This window comes from Rutidosis leptorrhynchoides, chromosome 2 (genome assembly GCF_046630445.1).
Source record: "Rutidosis leptorrhynchoides isolate AG116_Rl617_1_P2 chromosome 2, CSIRO_AGI_Rlap_v1, whole genome shotgun sequence".
Classification (NCBI taxonomy): Eukaryota; Viridiplantae; Streptophyta; class Magnoliopsida; order Asterales; family Asteraceae; genus Rutidosis; species Rutidosis leptorrhynchoides.
This window is the reverse complement of record NC_092334.1, coordinates 142416897-142436611: the sequence shown is the minus strand read 5'-3', so window position 1 is coordinate 142436611 and position 19715 is coordinate 142416897.

Here is a 19715-nt window from a genome sequence, read left to right as displayed (position 1 = left end):
ATTATATCACTAATAATAATATACATATATTTTGTTTGATTATGATTATATGAATTAATGGATATACAATTAATATAGGTTTGTGAATCCGAGGCCAACCTTGTAATGTTCAATGATGTTATATGTATTTTTACTACAAAATACATTAGGTGAGTATATAATTCCTTTTTAAACTCTAAATATTTTGGGCTGAGAATACATGCGCTGTTTTTATAAATGTTTTACGTTATGGACACAAGTGATCAAAAATATATTCTACGTTGAGTTTACCATGGCATATTTCTTTATACTTGGTAACTATAATTACATGGGCCAGTGTAAACACGAATCCTGTTGATAGATCTATCGGGCCTGACAACCCCAACCGGGCTGGACGACCAGTTTTTAATGGTTGCACAGTAATTCATGGCGAATGACTACAACTTGTTTGATAACGGTGTAGTTGATGTTATATATGTAAGAATATGCGATGATGACTAATAGTTAAGTATGGTTACCAAGTGCTCAACATTTAGAATGCTTTTCATACACTTGCGAGTGTATTATGTTTAAATATATGAAATCTTGTGGTCCATAGTTATAACGCTGCTAGCATCAAACCTATATCTCACCAAATTTATGTTGACGTTTTAAAGCATGTTTATTCTCAGGTACGAATTAAGTCTTCCGCTGTGCATTTGCTCATATTAAGGACATTACTTGGAGTCGATCATCGCAATGGGACCAAATGTTGATGACTTCGTCCAGGAGGATAAGGACAGGGTCGTCACAAGTGGTATCAGAGCGGTGGTCTTAGCGAACCAGGTCTTGCATTAGTGTGCCTAATAGATAGTCGTTAGGATGCATTAGTGAGTCTGGACTTCGATCGTGTCTGCATGTCAAAAGTTTTGCTTATCATTTCTACTCGGAAATCATCTGTTTATCATCCTTAGGAGATTACCTGCTTATCATTCTTAAGTCTAGACACGTCTTACTGCATTTACTGCATTAATAGTGTATAGACAAAATTCATATCTTAGCGTATCTGATAATTCATATCTTAGCGCATCTGTTGGCTTACCTGACATATGCCGTAAATTCCTCTGTAGTCTACGAAATCTTTAGTATTATATATATAGATATTCTATATAGTTAGAATATCATCCGATATCCGAAAATCATTTCACGACGAAGATCCCTTCCATCCACCAAATTGCCCTCTTAGTGATGAACCTGAAGTGCTTACCGGCGAACCTGTTCGAGAAACCATTTTCTCTCTCATCTCTAGAGTATCTCATCACGATTATATACTATCTCATATTTCGAATCTTATTCATCTGCTCGCCCCAACTGTCAATCATCCCGGTGTACTATCAGAAGTTAACGAACTTCACACTCGCGTGACGGCTTTGGAGAACATGGTGCGAAGGTTGCAAACACCAGCAGCAGCACTAGCAGCATAATCAGCACTACTATCATCAACACCAACAGTGCTCTTATCACCCCCAACCACAACCGCGTCGTAAACCTCAACATCAAAATCTGTGCCTCGGATATCAACATCACACGCCTCAATAACCCCATCTGTACTTTGAGTATGATTTTCGTTCTACATATCGTTCTACATCGATTATCTTCGCTTTACATATCGTTCTACCTCATTTATCTTCATTCGACATGACAATTATGTAATCTATAATGTTTTAGAGATCATGTAATAACGATAAATCAAATGAGTTTAATATCATATTAACTCATTAAATCCATGATTACATCCGAAGAAAATATATATGCAAGTATATTTTCATAAAGATTGTAATTAAAAATTCTTTCGTACAAACTATTAATGATGAAAATATTTTAACGGGTAGGTAGTACCCGAAGAATATTTAGATTTCACATTAATGAGTTACACCGTACATCCTTCGAATCTGATTCAACGGTCATTTGCTATCCTACATACAACCATCGATATACGTATCCGTTCACCGAAAAATAACCATTTTCATTCAATTTCATATTTGATTTTGATCTATCAGAATCCAACAAGTGGCATAATGAAGAAAACATTGGACAAAATAAAATTTGTTAGAAACAAATGGATTAACTAATTGAAATATTGTTAAGATTCCACGCTAACTGTTCCTAGCTAACTGTTCCCAGCTAACTGATAATTCCGTTTTACATTTTATCGCAATTTAATTATAGCAATTTTATTTCTGTTATTTACTTTTATGTACTTTAAATCGGGATACATGTACACAATACGTCGGATTAATTCTGAGACAATACGTTGTACATGGGTCATGATATATTTATTTATTTTTCGCATTTTAAATAACGGGACACGTATACAAGGTTTCAACCTATCATATCGACCCATCTATATATATATATATATTTCGGAACAACTATAGACACTCTATATGTGAATGTTGGAGTTGGCTATACAGGGTTGGAGTTGATTCCAAAATATATATGGTTTGAGTTGTGATCAATACTGAGACCGGTGCATGGGTCACGATAAGTATTAATTAATTATATATTAAATTTTATATGAATTCATTGGACTATTGGACAATTGGACTATTGGACTGCTAACTTTGGACAATTAAAATGAATTAAAATATTGATTATAACATATGAAACTAAACAATTCTTCAAGTTTGCCACTTGATTTCATCTTAAACCTCATTCGTACCTCGATAATTAAAATCCGCGTTCAAATCTTTCATGATTTTTGAAAACACTTCGATTGGGAGAATGAATCAACCGCACTTCATCTACGGAGGAAATGATTTATGCATATAGTTATGCACCTGAAAAACTCTCGAACCCAAAGTCATAAGTTAATACGTACCCGCGTCGAATTCTTTAGCATTTATTAGGAAAAACAACCTTACGATTCCTTATCAAGGTAGCCAATTTTGTCACAGCTTCAGCGAGTCAACTTCGACTTTTCAGTCGAACTAGTCTTATTATCATCTCGATATATACACGATGTCCTTTTACCGTCGTTACCGGAGAACCTTTTATATTCCATGACATCATCAGCATATGTACCAGCAGCTCGTTATCTCCTTGATAGAATCCGCAATCAGTATTTTAAAAATCTCGTAGAACTCTTCCAGTTATACCTATAATGTCTATCCCTAAGAATTTCATACTCCGAATGTGAAGTTTCTGAAAAACACCCTGAACTGCGAACTAGTTCTTGAAATGCTGATGAAGCAGCAAAAACTGTAAACGACTTTAACAGTCAAAAGTTTGACGATAAAGTACAGTGTGTTGGAAAAGCTCAGAAGAAGAGGAGGGTTGGAATTGGAAAATGGATTGAGCAAAGTATGAAGGAAGCTGTGGATAAATCGCAAAGACTGAATATGCCTTCAAAGGATCCAAATAATTCAGTGCCTGCTGAAATCGTTAGCAAACACCTTACTCCTCATTCTAAACCTTCACAGACAAATTTCCTTCATCATCCATCAATGTTAGAAATTCTAAGATATCACCGTGCCTTTCATTATAAATATCCTTGATATTTCTGGAGATATTTTCACAACTATTCTTATCTGAGATCATGTATCTCTCCGTAATATCTGCGTTATAACATAAAAGAAACTGTGTTAGTTTCTAAATTCTGAAACCTCCGAATTTAAAATATGAATGTTTTGAAGTAGTGTTAGGAACTGATGCATGAATTAGTATAATATAATGACACTTGATCAACGTCATTATATTACAGTAAGTCATGTTGAGTTTCTAATGGAATGTGATGATTCACAGTACCATCATCATGTGCCATGTTATACGACTCTTACATTCTATCCAATTTCCAAACATATTAAGCACATATCATCTTGATAGTTCTATCTTTCCAAGATATTCTGGTAATTTGGAAAATCAAAATCGTGCCATTTCCACTTCTTTCTAAGAGCATTAGCTATGTTCATTCCAAATTTTCATATCTACGAATTCCGGACCATTACTCCCTTGACTCGAAGATGGGAAGAGGAAACGAAAGAATAAAGCTCCAAAAATAGAAATTGGAGTATAAATCGCAGCAAATAGGAGAGAGCATTAACTGTGGATGACAATGATTATAGAAGACAGAAGCAGGGACATTGAAGTATAAGGGAAGATATAAAACCCAACAACCACCCAGAAATTACAAACTGTGTATATCGATGCAGATAGCAATATAGAGACACGGGAGAACTAGAAACACAATAAACACAAGAGTATAGTAGAAGTGAATAGATTCTTCTGGTGGTAGATGAAAAAGAAGAATGACAGATGTGAAAATTGATAATATATCAAGAATCAGAACGGGATGGAGCATTTTAAAAAATACTTTAAGGTATGGATTGAGGGAGAAAGGATAGAAGATGTGAGAAGTAAGGAAGGGAAGGAGGTTGATTTATAGTGAAATATCCGACAGAGAAATCGAAACAGATTGCCGCATTAAATCAAAGAAGATCCTGATCGCCGAAGAACCAAATCTTATTATGTAAGATTTTCTTTAAATCCCTTAAATTCTGAAAATCAATAGTAATTACGTCATCGGTTGAAACGAATATATTTATTTACTCATTTCACTCTTTTGTGAAAGCTTCACTCGTACGCTTCACATGATCGAATCGTTTTATCTATATCTCTCAATAATGATAAAACTCTATTATTACCTCATATTCGTCATGAAAACATTCTTATTGTTATCCATGACAACCTCTATCAAATTTTGGGGACGAAATTTCTTTAACGGGTAGGCACTGTAATGACCCGGAAATTTCCGACCAAATTTAAACCTTAATCTTTATATGTTTCCGACACGATAAGCAAAATCTGTAATGTTGAGTCTAGAAAGTTTGAAATCTATTTTTGGTTAATAAGTTACCCTTTGACCATGCCTGACGATTCATGACCAATAATGTGTAAATATATATGTATGTATATATACATATGTGTGATTGTTAATTTGAGAAATATTAACAAAACATTAAACGGTACGATTAACATGTATATATATATATATATATATATATATATATATATATATATATATATATATATATATATATATATATATATAAAGATAAATATAAGTATTGAAAATACTAAAATGTAACTAAATCATTAGAATTAAATATGTAATATATTATAATTATTAAAATAGAACTATATATAAGTGTATGTGACTTTTATAAATAATTATTTGGATATGTAAATTACAAAAGGTTTAACTATTATATGTCATATATTTACAATTGTTAAATTATACATGATTAATAATACCATTATTATCATTATGTTTATCATTTTTATTTATAATTATTAAACCTATTTTTTTTATTAAAAGTTTCCATTATTTTTATTATTAACATTAGCTTATTAATATTTTCTATTACACTGTATTATTTGATTATTATTTATTTCAAATGTCAATACATATAATTATTATTATTATTTGTATTAGTGATAATATTATCATTATTAGTTATTATTATTATTATTATTATTATTATTATTATTATTATTATTATTAGAACTTGTATTATTATTAATATTATTAATTAATAATATAATTATTATTCTATAAAAATTAAATTACGAATTTATAGAATCAATATCAGTAACATGTCCTAATCTAAACTGTATTAGAATTTTGATTCTGTTTCTAATTTGGAGTACAAATCGAATAATATCTCAGAATAAGAACAAATTTAGGTAAACATCGATTTCAACTTTTATTTTTATTTTATTTTATGTCCCTGTGTCTAAACAACGGTTTGACAATATAAATTGTAATAAATTCGATCACATTCAGTTATTAAGGAAATCGTTTGAGTTTTCTACCTCATCATCTTCATCAATCACCATAAAATCACTATCTCATATCCACAATCAACAAACAACCATATAAAAACTACCATGATCACCATGACCACCGGAACACCATCACAATATCACTGTATCCGTCACCCATCACAATAAACCACCACCTTTCTTCTTCACTCACCATCGACTTCCAGGCTACTCGTTTATTTTCTGTTTTATTTGAAGTTATACTGACCACCTTGAAACCCACATCCGCCACCTTTGTTGAACCACAATCACCTTCCATCAATACCCTCAACGAACACCACCTTCACTATCCTTTGAACACTACCACTTGACCGTTCTCGTCTTGCTTCTTCTATTCAAACGAGCCTCATGTAACAACCAAAATCAACGAATCTAAACTAATATTCTTATCCTAATCCTTCTATTCCCTTTCGTGACAAAACCAACCACAACTTGCGATTTCTTTTTCTGTTTTTCTGTCTAAACCGAGACCCAACATCACCTATGATCTTTTATCTTTCCGTTTCCTAATTCGATCAAACAACCAAGTCCTTTCTATGTTATTAACCGACAACACATACCTGTAACTTCAAACTTTCTAGTTCGCGTTTTAAACTTTAATCCCACTTTATATAATTTATTCTCGTGTGTATCTCGTTTTCAATGCACAGCAAAATTGATAACCCCACCACCATGCTCATCATGCGATTTAAATAAGAACAAGTTAGTAGGATATTTGAGATCATTGTAGGGTCTATATGTGAAGGTGTTTGGTGAAAAGTTTAAAAAAAAAAACGAATCCTATGCTGTAACATGGATTTTGCTTCTGTTCGGCTCTTAGGTCGTACAACTATTGGGCCATTTAAATTAACAAACTAATATGGCAGACAAATCCCAAACAAAACCCCACACACACACTAATCCACTAGGTTTCTGTTTTATAAAAAAAGAGAGAGAGAATGAAAGTGATAGCATACAAGTGGCTAGTTGGCTGATTATTACAATTCGAGTTCCAACTTCAAGCAATTTGGGCCGTGACTCTATAATGATATTTTGTTGGACCGGGTTCCATTTTTGTTTTTCTTTTGGGCCGAAGGATTGTGAAGAGATTCATGATAAGGGTGACTAGTGATCTGTTAATGATACATGACTTGATGATGATGAAATGATAATGGCGTTTAATGAAACTGATAATGATGAATCCATAATGGTATGCGATCGGTTAAACAAATTAGAGTCTAGGATTTAATCAGAAATGCACGACTAGGGTAATGGTTAGAGAGTTGTTTGGTTTAACGAGAGGTCGCGGGTTCGAGCCCCGCAGTGGGCAATTCTTTTTAGGAAGCTTATTAAAGGGTATAATCATTTTTTTTATTATTATCATTATTATTATTATTATTATTATCATTATTATTCTTATTAGTAATATTATTATCATATTTATTTATAGTATCATTTTTATTAAAATCGTAATATTTTCAAAACTATCATTTTTTATTAAAATTATCATTTTTATTATTATTATATGACAAATAAAGGATCTTTATATAAAAATATATTTAATACACATAACTTAACTATATTAATATCTTTATTTACTTAGAATATATAAAATGGATATATTTAATTAAATAAGGAAACCTATAAGTTATTAATATAAGAATTATATCACTAATAATAATATACATATATTTTGTTTGATTATGATTATATGAATTAATGGATATACAATTAATATAGGTTTGTGAATCCGAGGCCAACCTTGTAATGTTCAATGATGTTATATGTATTTTTACTACAAAATACATTAGGTGAGTATATAATTCCTTTTTAAACTCTAAATATTTTGGGCTGAGAATACATGCGCTGTTTTTATAAATGTTTTACGTTATGGACACAAGTGATCAAAAATATATTCTACGTTGAGTTTACCATGGCATATTTCTTTATACTTGGTAACTATAATTACATGGGCCAGTGTAAACACGAATCCTGTTGATAGATCTATCGGGCCTGACAACCCCAACCGGGCTGGACGACCAGTTTTTAATGGTTGCACAGTAATTCATGGCGAATGACTACAACTTGTTTGATAACGGTGTAGTTGATGTTATATATGTAAGAATATGCGATGATGACTAATAGTTAAGTATGGTTACCAAGTGCTCAACATTTAGAATGCTTTTCATACACTTGCGAGTGTATTATGTTTAAATATATGAAATCTTGTGGTCCATAGTTATAACGCTGCTAGCATCAAACCTATATCTCACCAAATTTATGTTGACGTTTTAAAGCATGTTTATTCTCAGGTACGAATTAAGTCTTCCGCTGTGCATTTGCTCATATTAAGGACATTACTTGGAGTCGATCATCGCAATGGGACCAAATGTTGATGACTTCGTCCAGGAGGATAAGGACAGGGTCGTCACAAGTGGTATCAGAGCGGTGGTCTTAGCGAACCAGGTCTTGCATTAGTGTGCCTAATAGATAGTCGTTAGGATGCATTAGTGAGTCTGGACTTCGATCGTGTCTGCATGTCAAAAGTTTTGCTTATCATTTCTACTCGGAAATCATCTGTTTATCATCCTTAGGAGATTACCTGCTTATCATTCTTAAGTCTAGACACGTCTTACTGCATTTACTGCATTAATAGTGTATAGACAAAATTCATATCTTAGCGTATCTGATAATTCATATCTTAGCGCATCTGTTGGCTTACCTGACATATGCCGTAAATTCCTCTGTAGTCTACGAAATCTTTAGTATTATATATATAGATATTCTATATAGTTAGAATATCATCCGATATCCGAAAATCATTTCACGACGAAGATCCCTTCCATCCACCAAATTGCCCTCTTAGTGATGAACCTGAAGTGCTTACCGGCGAACCTGTTCGAGAAACCATTTTCTCTCTCATCTCTAGAGTATCTCATCACGATTATATACTATCTCATATTTCGAATCTTATTCATCTGCTCGCCCCAACTGTCAATCATCCCGGTGTACTAGCAGAAGTTAACGAACTTCACACTCGCGTGACGGCTTTGGAGAACATGGTGCGAAGGTTGCAAACACCAGCAGCAGCACTAGCAGCATAATCAGCACTACTATCATCAACACCAACAGTGCTCTTATCACCCCCAACCACAACCGCGTCGTAAACCTCAACATCAAAATCTGTGCCTCGGATATCAACATCACACGCCTCAATAACCCCATCTGTACTTTGAGTATGATTTTCGTTCTACATATCGTTCTACATCGATTATCTTCGCTTTACATATCGTTCTACCTCATTTATCTTCATTCGACATGACAATTATGTAATCTATAATGTTTTAGAGATCATGTAATAACGATAAATCAAATGAGTTTAATATCATATTAACTCATTAAATCCATGATTACATCCGAAGAAAATATATATGCAAGTATATTTTCATAAAGATTGTAATTAAAAATTCTTTCGTACAAACTATTAATGATGAAAATATTTTAACGGGTAGGTAGTACCCGAAGAATATTTAGATTTCACATTAATGAGTTACACCGTACATCCTTCGAATCTGATTCAACGGTGATTTGCTATCCTACATACAACCATCGATATACGTATCCGTTCACCGAAAAATAACCATTTTCATTCAATTTCATATTTGGATTTTGATCTATCAGAATCCAACAAGTGGAATAATGAAGAAAACATTGGACAAAATAAAATTTGTTAGAAACAAATGGATTAACTAATTGAAATATTGTTAAGATTCCACGCTAACTGTTCCTAGCTAACTGTTCCCAGCTAACTGATAATTCCGTTTTACATTTTATCGCAATTTAATTATCGCAATTTTATTTCTGTTATTTACTTTTATGCATTTTAAATCGGGACACATGTACACAATATGTCGGATTAATTCTGAGACAATACGTTGTACATGGGTCATGATATATTTATTTATTTTTCGCATTTTAAATAACGGGACACGTATACAAGGTTTTGACCTATCATATCGACCCATCTATATATATATATTTCGGAACAACCATAGACACTCTATATGTGAATGTTGGAGTTGGCTATACAGGGTTGGAGTTGATTCCAAAATATATATGGTTTGAGTTGTGATCAATACTGAGACCGGTGCATGGGTCACGATAAGTATTAATTAATTATATATTAAATTTTATATGAATTCATTGGACTATTGGACAATTGGACTATTGGACTGCTAACTTTGGACATTTAAAATGAATTAAAATATTGATTATAACATATGAAACTAAACAATTCTTCAAGTTTTCCACTTGATTTCATCTTAAACCTCATTTGTACCTCGACAATTAAAATCCGCGTTCAAATCTTTCATGATTTTTGAAAACACTTCGATCGGGAGAATGAATCAACCGCACTTCATCTACGGAGGAAAAGATTTATGCATATAGTTATGCACCTGAAAAACTCTCGAACCCAAAGTCATAAGTTAATACGTACCCGCGTCGAATTCTTTAGCATTTATTAGCAAAAACAACCTTACGATTCCTTATCAAGGTAGCCAATTTTGTCACAGCTTCAGCGAGTCAACTTCGACTTTTCAGTCGAACTAGTCTTATTATCATCTCGATATATACATGATGTCCTTTTGCCGTCGTTACCGGAGAACCTTTTATATTCCATGACATCATCAGCATATGTACCAGCAGCTTGTTATCTCCTTGACAGAATCCGCAATCAGTATTTTGAAAATCTCGTAGAACTCCTCCAGTTATACCTATAATGTCTATCCCTAAGAATTTCATACTCCGAATGTGAAGTTTCTGAAAAACACCCTGAACTGCGAACTAGTTCTTGAAATGCTGATGAAGCAGCAAAAACTGTAAACGACTTTAACAGTCAAAAGTTTGACGATAAAGTACAGTGTGTTGGAAAAGCTCAGAAGAAGAGGAGGGTTGGAACTGGAAAACGGATTGAGCAAAGTATGAAGGAAGCTGTGGATAAATCGCAAAGACTGAATATGCCTTCAAAGGATCCAAATAATTCAGTGCCTGCTGAAATCGTTAGCAAACACCTTACTCCTCATTCTAAACCTTCACAGACAAATTTCCTTCATCATCCATCAATGTTAGAAATTCTAAGATATCATCGTGCCTTTCATTATAAATATCCTCGATATTTCTGGAGATATTTTCACAACTATTCTTATCTAAGATCATGTATCTCTTCGTAATATATGCGTTATAACATAAAAGAAACTGTGTTAGTTTCTAAATTCTGAAACCTCCGAATTTAAAATATGAATGTTTTGAAGTAGTGGTAGGAACTGATGCATGAATTAGTATAATATAATGACACTTGATCAACGTCATTATATTACAGTAAGTCATGTTGAGTTTCTAATGGAATGTGATGATTCACAGTACCATCATCATGTGCCATGTTATACGACTCTTACATTCTATCCAATTTCCAAACATATTAAGAACATATCATCTTGATAGTTCTATCTTTCCGGGATATTCTGGTAATTTGGCAAATCAAAATCGTGCCATTTCCACTTCTTTCTAAGAGCATTAGCTATGTTCATTCCAAATTTTCATATCTACGAATTCCGGACCATTACTCGCTTGATTCGAGGATGGGAAGAGGAAACGAAAGAATAAAGCTCCAAAAATAGAAATTGGAGTATAAATCGCAGCAAATAGGAGAGAGCATTAACTGTGGATGATAATGATTATAGAAGACAGAAGCAGAGACATTGAAGTATAAGGGAAGATATAAAACCCAACAACCACCCAGAAATTACAAACTGTGTATATCGATACAGATAGCAATATAGAGACAAGGGAGAACTAGAAACACAATAAACACAAGAGTATAGTAGAAGTAAATAGATTCTTCTGGTGGTAGATGAAAAAGAAGAATGACAGATGTGAAAATTGATAATATATCAAGAATCAGAACGGGATGGAGCATTTTAAAGAATACTTTAAGGTAAGGATTGAGGGAGAAAGGATAGAAGATGTGAGAAGTAAGGAAGGAAAGGAGGTTGATTTATAGTGAAATATCCGACAGAGAAATCGAAACAGATTGCCGCATTAAATCAAAGAAGATCCTGATCGCCGAAGAACCAATTCTTATTATGTAAGATTTTCTTTAAATCCCTTAAATTCCAAAAATCAATAGTAATTACGTCATTGGTTGAAACGAATATATTTATTTACTCATTTCACTCTTTTGTGAAAGCTTCACTCGTACGCTTCACATGATCGAATCGTTTTATCTATATCTCTCAATAATGATAAAACTCCATTATTACCTCATATTCGTCATGAAAACATTCTTATTGTTATCCATGACAACCTCTATCAAATTTCGGGGACGGAATTTCTTTAACGGGTAGGTACTGTAATGACCCGGAAATTTCCGACCAAATTTAAACCTTAATCTTTATATGTTTCCGACACGATAAGCAAAATCTGTAATGTTGAGTCTAGAAAGTTTGAAATCTATTTTTGGTTAATCAGTTACCCTTTGACCATGCCTGACGATTCATGAACAATAATGTGTAAATATATATGTATGTATATATACATATGTGTGATTGTTAATTTGAGAAATATTAACAAAACATTAAACGGTACGATTAACATGTATATATATATATATATATATATATATATATATATATATATATATATATATATATATATATATATATATATATATATATAAAGATAAATATAAGTATTGAAAATACTAAAATGTAACTAAATCATTAGAATTAAATATGTAATATATTATAATTATTAAAATAGAACTATATATAAGTGTATGTGACTTTTATAAATAATTATTTGGATATGTAAATTAGAAAAGGTTTAACTATTATATGTCATATATTTACAATTGTTAAATTATACATGATTAATAATACCATTATTATCATTATGTTTATCATTTTTATTTATAATTATTAAACCTATTTTTTATATTAAAAGTTTCCATTATTTTTATTATTAACATTAGCGTATTAATATTTTCTATTACACTGTATTATTTGATATTATTTGATTATTATTTATTTCAAATGTCAATACATATAATTATTATTATTATTTGTATTAGTGATAATATTATCATTATTAGTTATTATTATTATTATTATTATTATTATTATTATTATTATTATTATTATTATTATTATTATTATTATTATTAGAACTTGTATTATTATTAATATTATTAATTATTAATTAATAATATAATTATTATTCTATAAAAATTAAATTACGAATTTATAGAATCAATATCAGTAACATGTCCTAATCTAAACTGTATTAGAATTTTGATTATGTTTCTAATTTGGAGTACAAATCGAATAATATCTCAGAATAAGAACAAATTTAGGTAAACATCGATTTCAACTTTTATTTTTATTTTATTTTATGTCCCTGTGTCTAAACAACGATTTGACAATATAAATTGCTATAAATTCGATCACATTCAGTTATTAAGGAAATCGTTTGAGTTTTCTCCCTCATCATCTTCATCAATCACCATAAAATCACTATCTCATATCCACAATCAACAAACAACCATATAAAAACTACCATGATCACCATGACCACCGGAACACCATCACAATATCACCGTATCCATCACCCATCACAACAAACCACCACCTTTCTTCTTCACTCACCATCGACTTCCAGGCTACTCGTTTATTTTCTGTTTTATTTGAAGTTATACTGACCACCTTGAAACCCACATCCGCCACCTTTGTTGAACCACAATCACCTTCCATCAATACCCTCAACGAACACCACCTTCACTATCCTTTGAACACTACCACTTGACCGTTTTCGTCTTGCTTCTTCTATTCAAACGAGCCTCATGTAACAACCAAAATCAACGAATCTAAACTAATATTCTTATCCTAATCTTTCTATTCCCTTTCGTGACAAAACCAACCACAAATTGCGATTTCTTTTTCTGTTTTTCTGTCTAAACCGAGACCCAAAATCACCTATGATCATTTGTCTTTCCGTTTCCTAATTCGATCAAACAACCAAGTCCTTTCTATGTTATTAATCGACAATACATACCTGCAACTTCAAACTTTCTAGTTCGCGTTTTAAACTTTAATCCCACTTGATATAATTTATTCTCGTGTGTATCTCGTTTTCAATACACAGCAAAATTGATAACCCCACCACCATACTCATCATGCGATTTAAATAAGAACAAGTTAGTGGGATATTTGAGATCATTGTAGGGTCTATATGTGAAGGTGTTTGGTGGAAAGTTAAAAAAAAAATGAATCCTATGCTGTAACATGGATTTTGCTTCTGTTCGGCTCTTAGGTCGTACAACTATTGGGCCATTTAAATTAACGAACTAATATGGCAGACAAATCCCAAACAAAACCCCACACACACACTAATCCACTAGCTTTCTGTTTTATAAAAAAAAGAGAGAGAATGAAAGTGATAGCATACAAGTGGCTAGTTGGCTGATTATTACAATTCGAGTTCCAACTTCAAGCAATTTGGGTCGTGACTCTATAATGATATTTTGTTGGACCGGGTTCCATTTTTGTTTTTCTTTTGGGCCGAAGGATTGTGAAGAGATTCATGATAAGGGTGACTAGTGATCTGTTAATGATACATGACTTGATGATGATGAAATGATAATGGCGTTTAATGAAACTGATAATGATGAATCCATAATGGTATGCGATCGGTTAAACAAATTAGAGTCTAGGATTTAATCAGAAATGCACGACTAGGGTAATGGTTAGAGAGTTGTTTGGTTTAACGAGAGGTCGCGGGTTCGAGCCCCGCCGTGGGCAATTCTTTTTAGGAAGCTTATTAAAGGGTATAATCATTTTTTTTATTATTATCATTATTATTATTATTATCATTATTATTCTTATTAGTAATATTGTTATCATATTTATTTATAGTATCATTTTTATTAAAATCGTAATATTTTCAAAACTATCATTTTTTATTAAAATTATCATTTTTATTATTATTATTATATGACAAATAAAGGATCTTTATATAAAAATATATTTAATACACATAACTTAACTATATTAATATCTTTATTTACATAGAATATATAAAATGGATATATTTAATTAAATAATGAAACCTATAAGTTATTAATATAAGAATTATATCACTAATAATAATATACATATATTTTGTTCGATTACGATTATATGAATTAATGGATATACAATTAATATAGGTTTGTGAATCCGAGGCCAACCTTGTAATGTTCAATGATGTTATATGTATTTTTACTACAAAATACATTAGGTGAGTATATAATCCCTTTTTAAACTCTAAATATTTTGGGCTGAGAATACATGCGCTGTTTTTATAAATGTTTTACGTTATGGACACAAGTGATCAAAAATATATTCTACGTTGAGTTTACCATGGCATATTTCTTTATACTTGGTAACTATAATTACATGGGCCAGTGTAAACGCGAATCCTGTTGATAGATCTATCGGGCCTGACAACCACAACCGGGCTGGACGACCAGTTTTTAACGGTTGCACAGTACTTCGTGGCGAATGACTACAACTTGTTTGATAACGGTGTAGTTGATGTTATATATGTAAGAATATGCGACGATGACTAATAGTTAAGTATGGTTACCAAGTGCTCAACATTTAGAATGCTTTTCATACACTTGCGAGTGTATTATGTTTAAATATATGAAATCTTGTGGTCCATAGTTATAACGCTGCTAGCATCAAACCTATATCTCACCAACTTTATGTTGAAGTTTTAAAGCATGTTTATTCTCAAGTACGAATTAAGTCTTCCGCTGTGAATTTGCTCATATTAAGGACATTACTTGGAGTCGATCATCGCAATGGGACCAAATGTTGATGACTTCGTCCAGGAGGATAAGGACAGGGTCATCACACTTAACCTCAAAAGGTTATGCTAATTCGTGCGTGTGAGTTCACGAGTGATGATCAACCGTGTGGTCAACCGTGCGTGTGATCAAAAAGTTTGACCCACTCTTGTGAACTGCTTTTGAGTTCAAATCACCCAAAAACCCTAAAAATTTGATGTTAAACCTCAAATCTTTCGTCCAAAAGCTGGATTAGCACTAAACTAACATAAGCACACTCTCTAATTACAAAAACACACGTAAAAATGACTTCTTTTTGATTCAGATCACTTTTATCTCAAAAACCCAAATAATAAACCCTATTAATCACCAAAAATCACTTGATGATGTTGAAATCACAACCAATGCTCTGATACCAATGATGAAACATGACTAGGAATTTCAAGATCAACAGGTTTAATTCACACAAAGGCGGAATTAGTGAATCAAACCAATCAAAGTGAATATGGGTAGCTTTTTGGGATTAAATTAGTCAAACCACAACAAGGATTGTGATTAGATTAATGCCTAGAGCTACTATTCACTACCTGTAGTGATTTGGGTTGAGAGAGAATCGGATCAGGTGAACCAGATCTGAGTTTGTGTAACTAAATGAGAGGCTTAACCTAAAATGAAGAACATAAACCCTTATATACCCCTGCTGTTGACTCAACCGTACGAGTGATCCATCACTCGTGCGAGTTGGCCTTATCGACCGTACGGTTGATCACTCACTCGTGTCTTCTTATTTAGGTTATAATTGTGACTTAGCTCAGCATTAACCGTGCGTATGAGCCTGTTATCCGTACGAGTGATGTCTCACTCGCACGTCTGTCTATGTCTAACATAGTCAAACATCCGTATCGCGTTCCTGCAGTTCCTGTAATCACATACAAACACATATAGGATAATAACGAGCGATCATGGTCTCCTGTAAACTATTGTACTTGCAATGGACGTGGGTAGATGTCTAGGGACTTGCATAAAATGCATCAACAACTCCCCCTAGGACCTAGAACATCTATTACAATTAAGTAAACGTCCATAAAACATGCAAGTTTATAAACAAACAGTTTAGTAACGTTATTACATATCCAGATTCTCTCTCTCGCATAAACAAACATCAAAACTTAAAAACAAACTAGCAACACAGTATCAGACACAGATCAACTGGCTTGAACTTGATTAGAGCTTTGAGCATCACTTTCTTTGTTGAGGTAGGCATAGTAAACATCAATAACACGCTGATATCTCATAGCTTCCTCCTTTCTATCATCTCTGAACGTATGTGATGGCGGTGAAGTGTCTCCACATCAAATCTCGACAAGTTCCTTAACCACATAGGATCCAGGATCCTCACATTGTCGAACTGTATGCTACCATCTTCTTTCTCAAACGCAGTCAGAATCACTGCTTCCTCCGACAATTCATCATAGAACCACCATCTGAAGTTTTTACAAATATCCTTGGGTAATGGCATCAAGGGAGATTGTTCCATGTCCTTAGCTGGACGGAACTTGACAACACGAATAGGTCCTCCTTTAGAATTTTTTTTTGTAGGGTGAATGGAAAACTTAGCGGCTGTCGACTTGAAGATATCCCACTTTCATGTTCTATATTCAGCTCTTAACTTTCTTTGAAACCATTGGGAAAGGTCACTATCTTCAGCATTCAACATCTTCAGCTTAGCAAGTTGCATGATCTCGAAGTACGGTAGTGTTTTGAAGTGACTTGGTCGTGCCATATAATCAACTCCACCTTCCCTCTTGATCGCAAAACAATTGATCTCCTTGAAATAGCCCCAACTCAGAATCTTACCCTTGGAGTACTTCTTGGTTCTTTTCCCTTTCTCATAGAAACTAACAAACTTTGGCTCGAGTTCAGGCTTACCAACTTGATCAGGGTTAACAACGTTCTATTTCCACCAGTTTTGACGATCTTCGTCTTCCTTAACGTTTCTATTCACCTTAACCCTATCACGTACAAACCAACTTTGAATCTCATTCCATCCCTCGGCCTTGGCTTGTTTGGCTCGGAGTCTCTTCTTCTTCAACTCAGATTCATTCTTTTCCTTTTCAGCGAGCAGTTTCTTATGTCGGATTCTTTTATTTCTTTCAATTAAAACATCCACATCTTTCACTTGATCTTTGTATACCTTCCTTGCTTTTTCCAAATCTTCTAAGTTCTTTCTTTTCACATCACTACTCAAATTGAAGAAGTCACTTAACATATTGAGTGACGGATTTGAGTATCGTACAAGCGAAGGCATAACAATCTCAACTTCTTCTTCCTCGACATCCTCAGATTCAGTCTCAAACTCATCTTCGGATTCGACAATCACATTTTCCTTAACACTTTCTCTACCAATAGAACTTTCACTCTTCTCATCTTCGAACATATCAAAATCACTTAAGTTGATATTTTGGATTGATTCGGGAGGGATATCATCAGCTGGCTCTTCTTGTAGAGCCTTGTCCTCAGCTTCAACTGACTCTGCATTCTTCGTATCGTTTTCGCTATCGTATGCCAGAGCAGCAAGCTGTTCCAAACAAAACTCACTTGGCGGAATGTCCCCCTTTTCTGCATCATTAAAAACATTTGAATAATTCATATAATATTCTGCAGTAAAGACCTCACCATATTCATTAAAACTTCAAATAGGTATCACTAACGGTATCTCAAAAGAGGGTTCGTCAGTTCCAGCATCTTCTTCTTCATCTTTCTCATCACCATCTCCCAAATCAGAGGAATATTCTTCACCTCTCTCCTTAATCAACTTCACTTTACCCGTGGTAAGCTGTTCGATCTTCTCACTCATTAACTTCAACTTCTCACTATTCTTTTTCTTAATCACCAACATTTTTTTCTTCAGCTTATCCTTCCTCTCCTTCTGACGGTCTAACCTTTCACTTAACTTCCTATTCTCTTCAACCAACGACCCAATCTTCACTTCATTCACTTAATTTTCTTCAGTAGCTTGGTTTTCAAGATTAGTTATTTTGGTGATCAAAGACATCAACAAGTTCTACTGAGTCTTGTATTCATCTGACGTGACCTGAGGGGTTGTGGTGGCAGGTTTAGGTGAGGTAACAGCAGCTCTCACATCCTTCATAAACCCGGATGGTTTCTTCTGAGCCTGTTGTTTCGAACCTCCATGTGATGATCTCTGAAGTGACTCATAGGAATACTTTGTTCTCTTCTCACTCTTCTTGAGTTGTTCTGCAGTCATAGGATCTTTTCCTTTCCTCTTTCTCTGACTCAAACTAGTATCCTCCTCTGTTGCTTCATCATCACCCTCAATAACCTCCTCATCAACCTTACCTTCACCTTGTACATTACCAGCAGCGTTTTGGTTATCACCTTCTCCTTCTTTATCACTCACTTCATAATCAGAATCAGAATTCTCATTCCTCCATGCATTGCCAGCTGGGCATTGATAATTCTCTTTGATAAGATGACAGATGAGCTTTCGATTAAAGTCATGCTTTAACTCCTCATTTCTAGTCTCTTCCATTCTGCGGAAAGTAATTGGATTCATCGGCTTCAAGTTGATAATATCTTCCTCAAGCTTATGTAAATCAGGTGCAGCGTCATTGATGATCATTTGTAGAAAACGGGCATAGATCAGATATCTCTGAGTTGAACTGAAATGGTTTGTCTTAAAGTAGTAGAAGACAAAATCAGAAAAATCATACGGTGCCCTGAGAACAAGTGCTACAAACATGCTTTGCACTTTCTCATTCAACTTGTCAAAACCAGCTTTTCGACCACTCAAACAATGCATAATAACGTGTGAAAGATATCTAAACTGTGGAGGCAGAAGTGTCTTCATCAGTTCGGATTTGCCATCGATGTAACCAGAATAAGCACATCTTCTAAAACAACCATGTATTCTTTCTCTGTTGAGCGTCATGTGGGAACATCTCTCATCATTGAAACCCAAAATTCTTCTAATAACATCTTTAGAAAC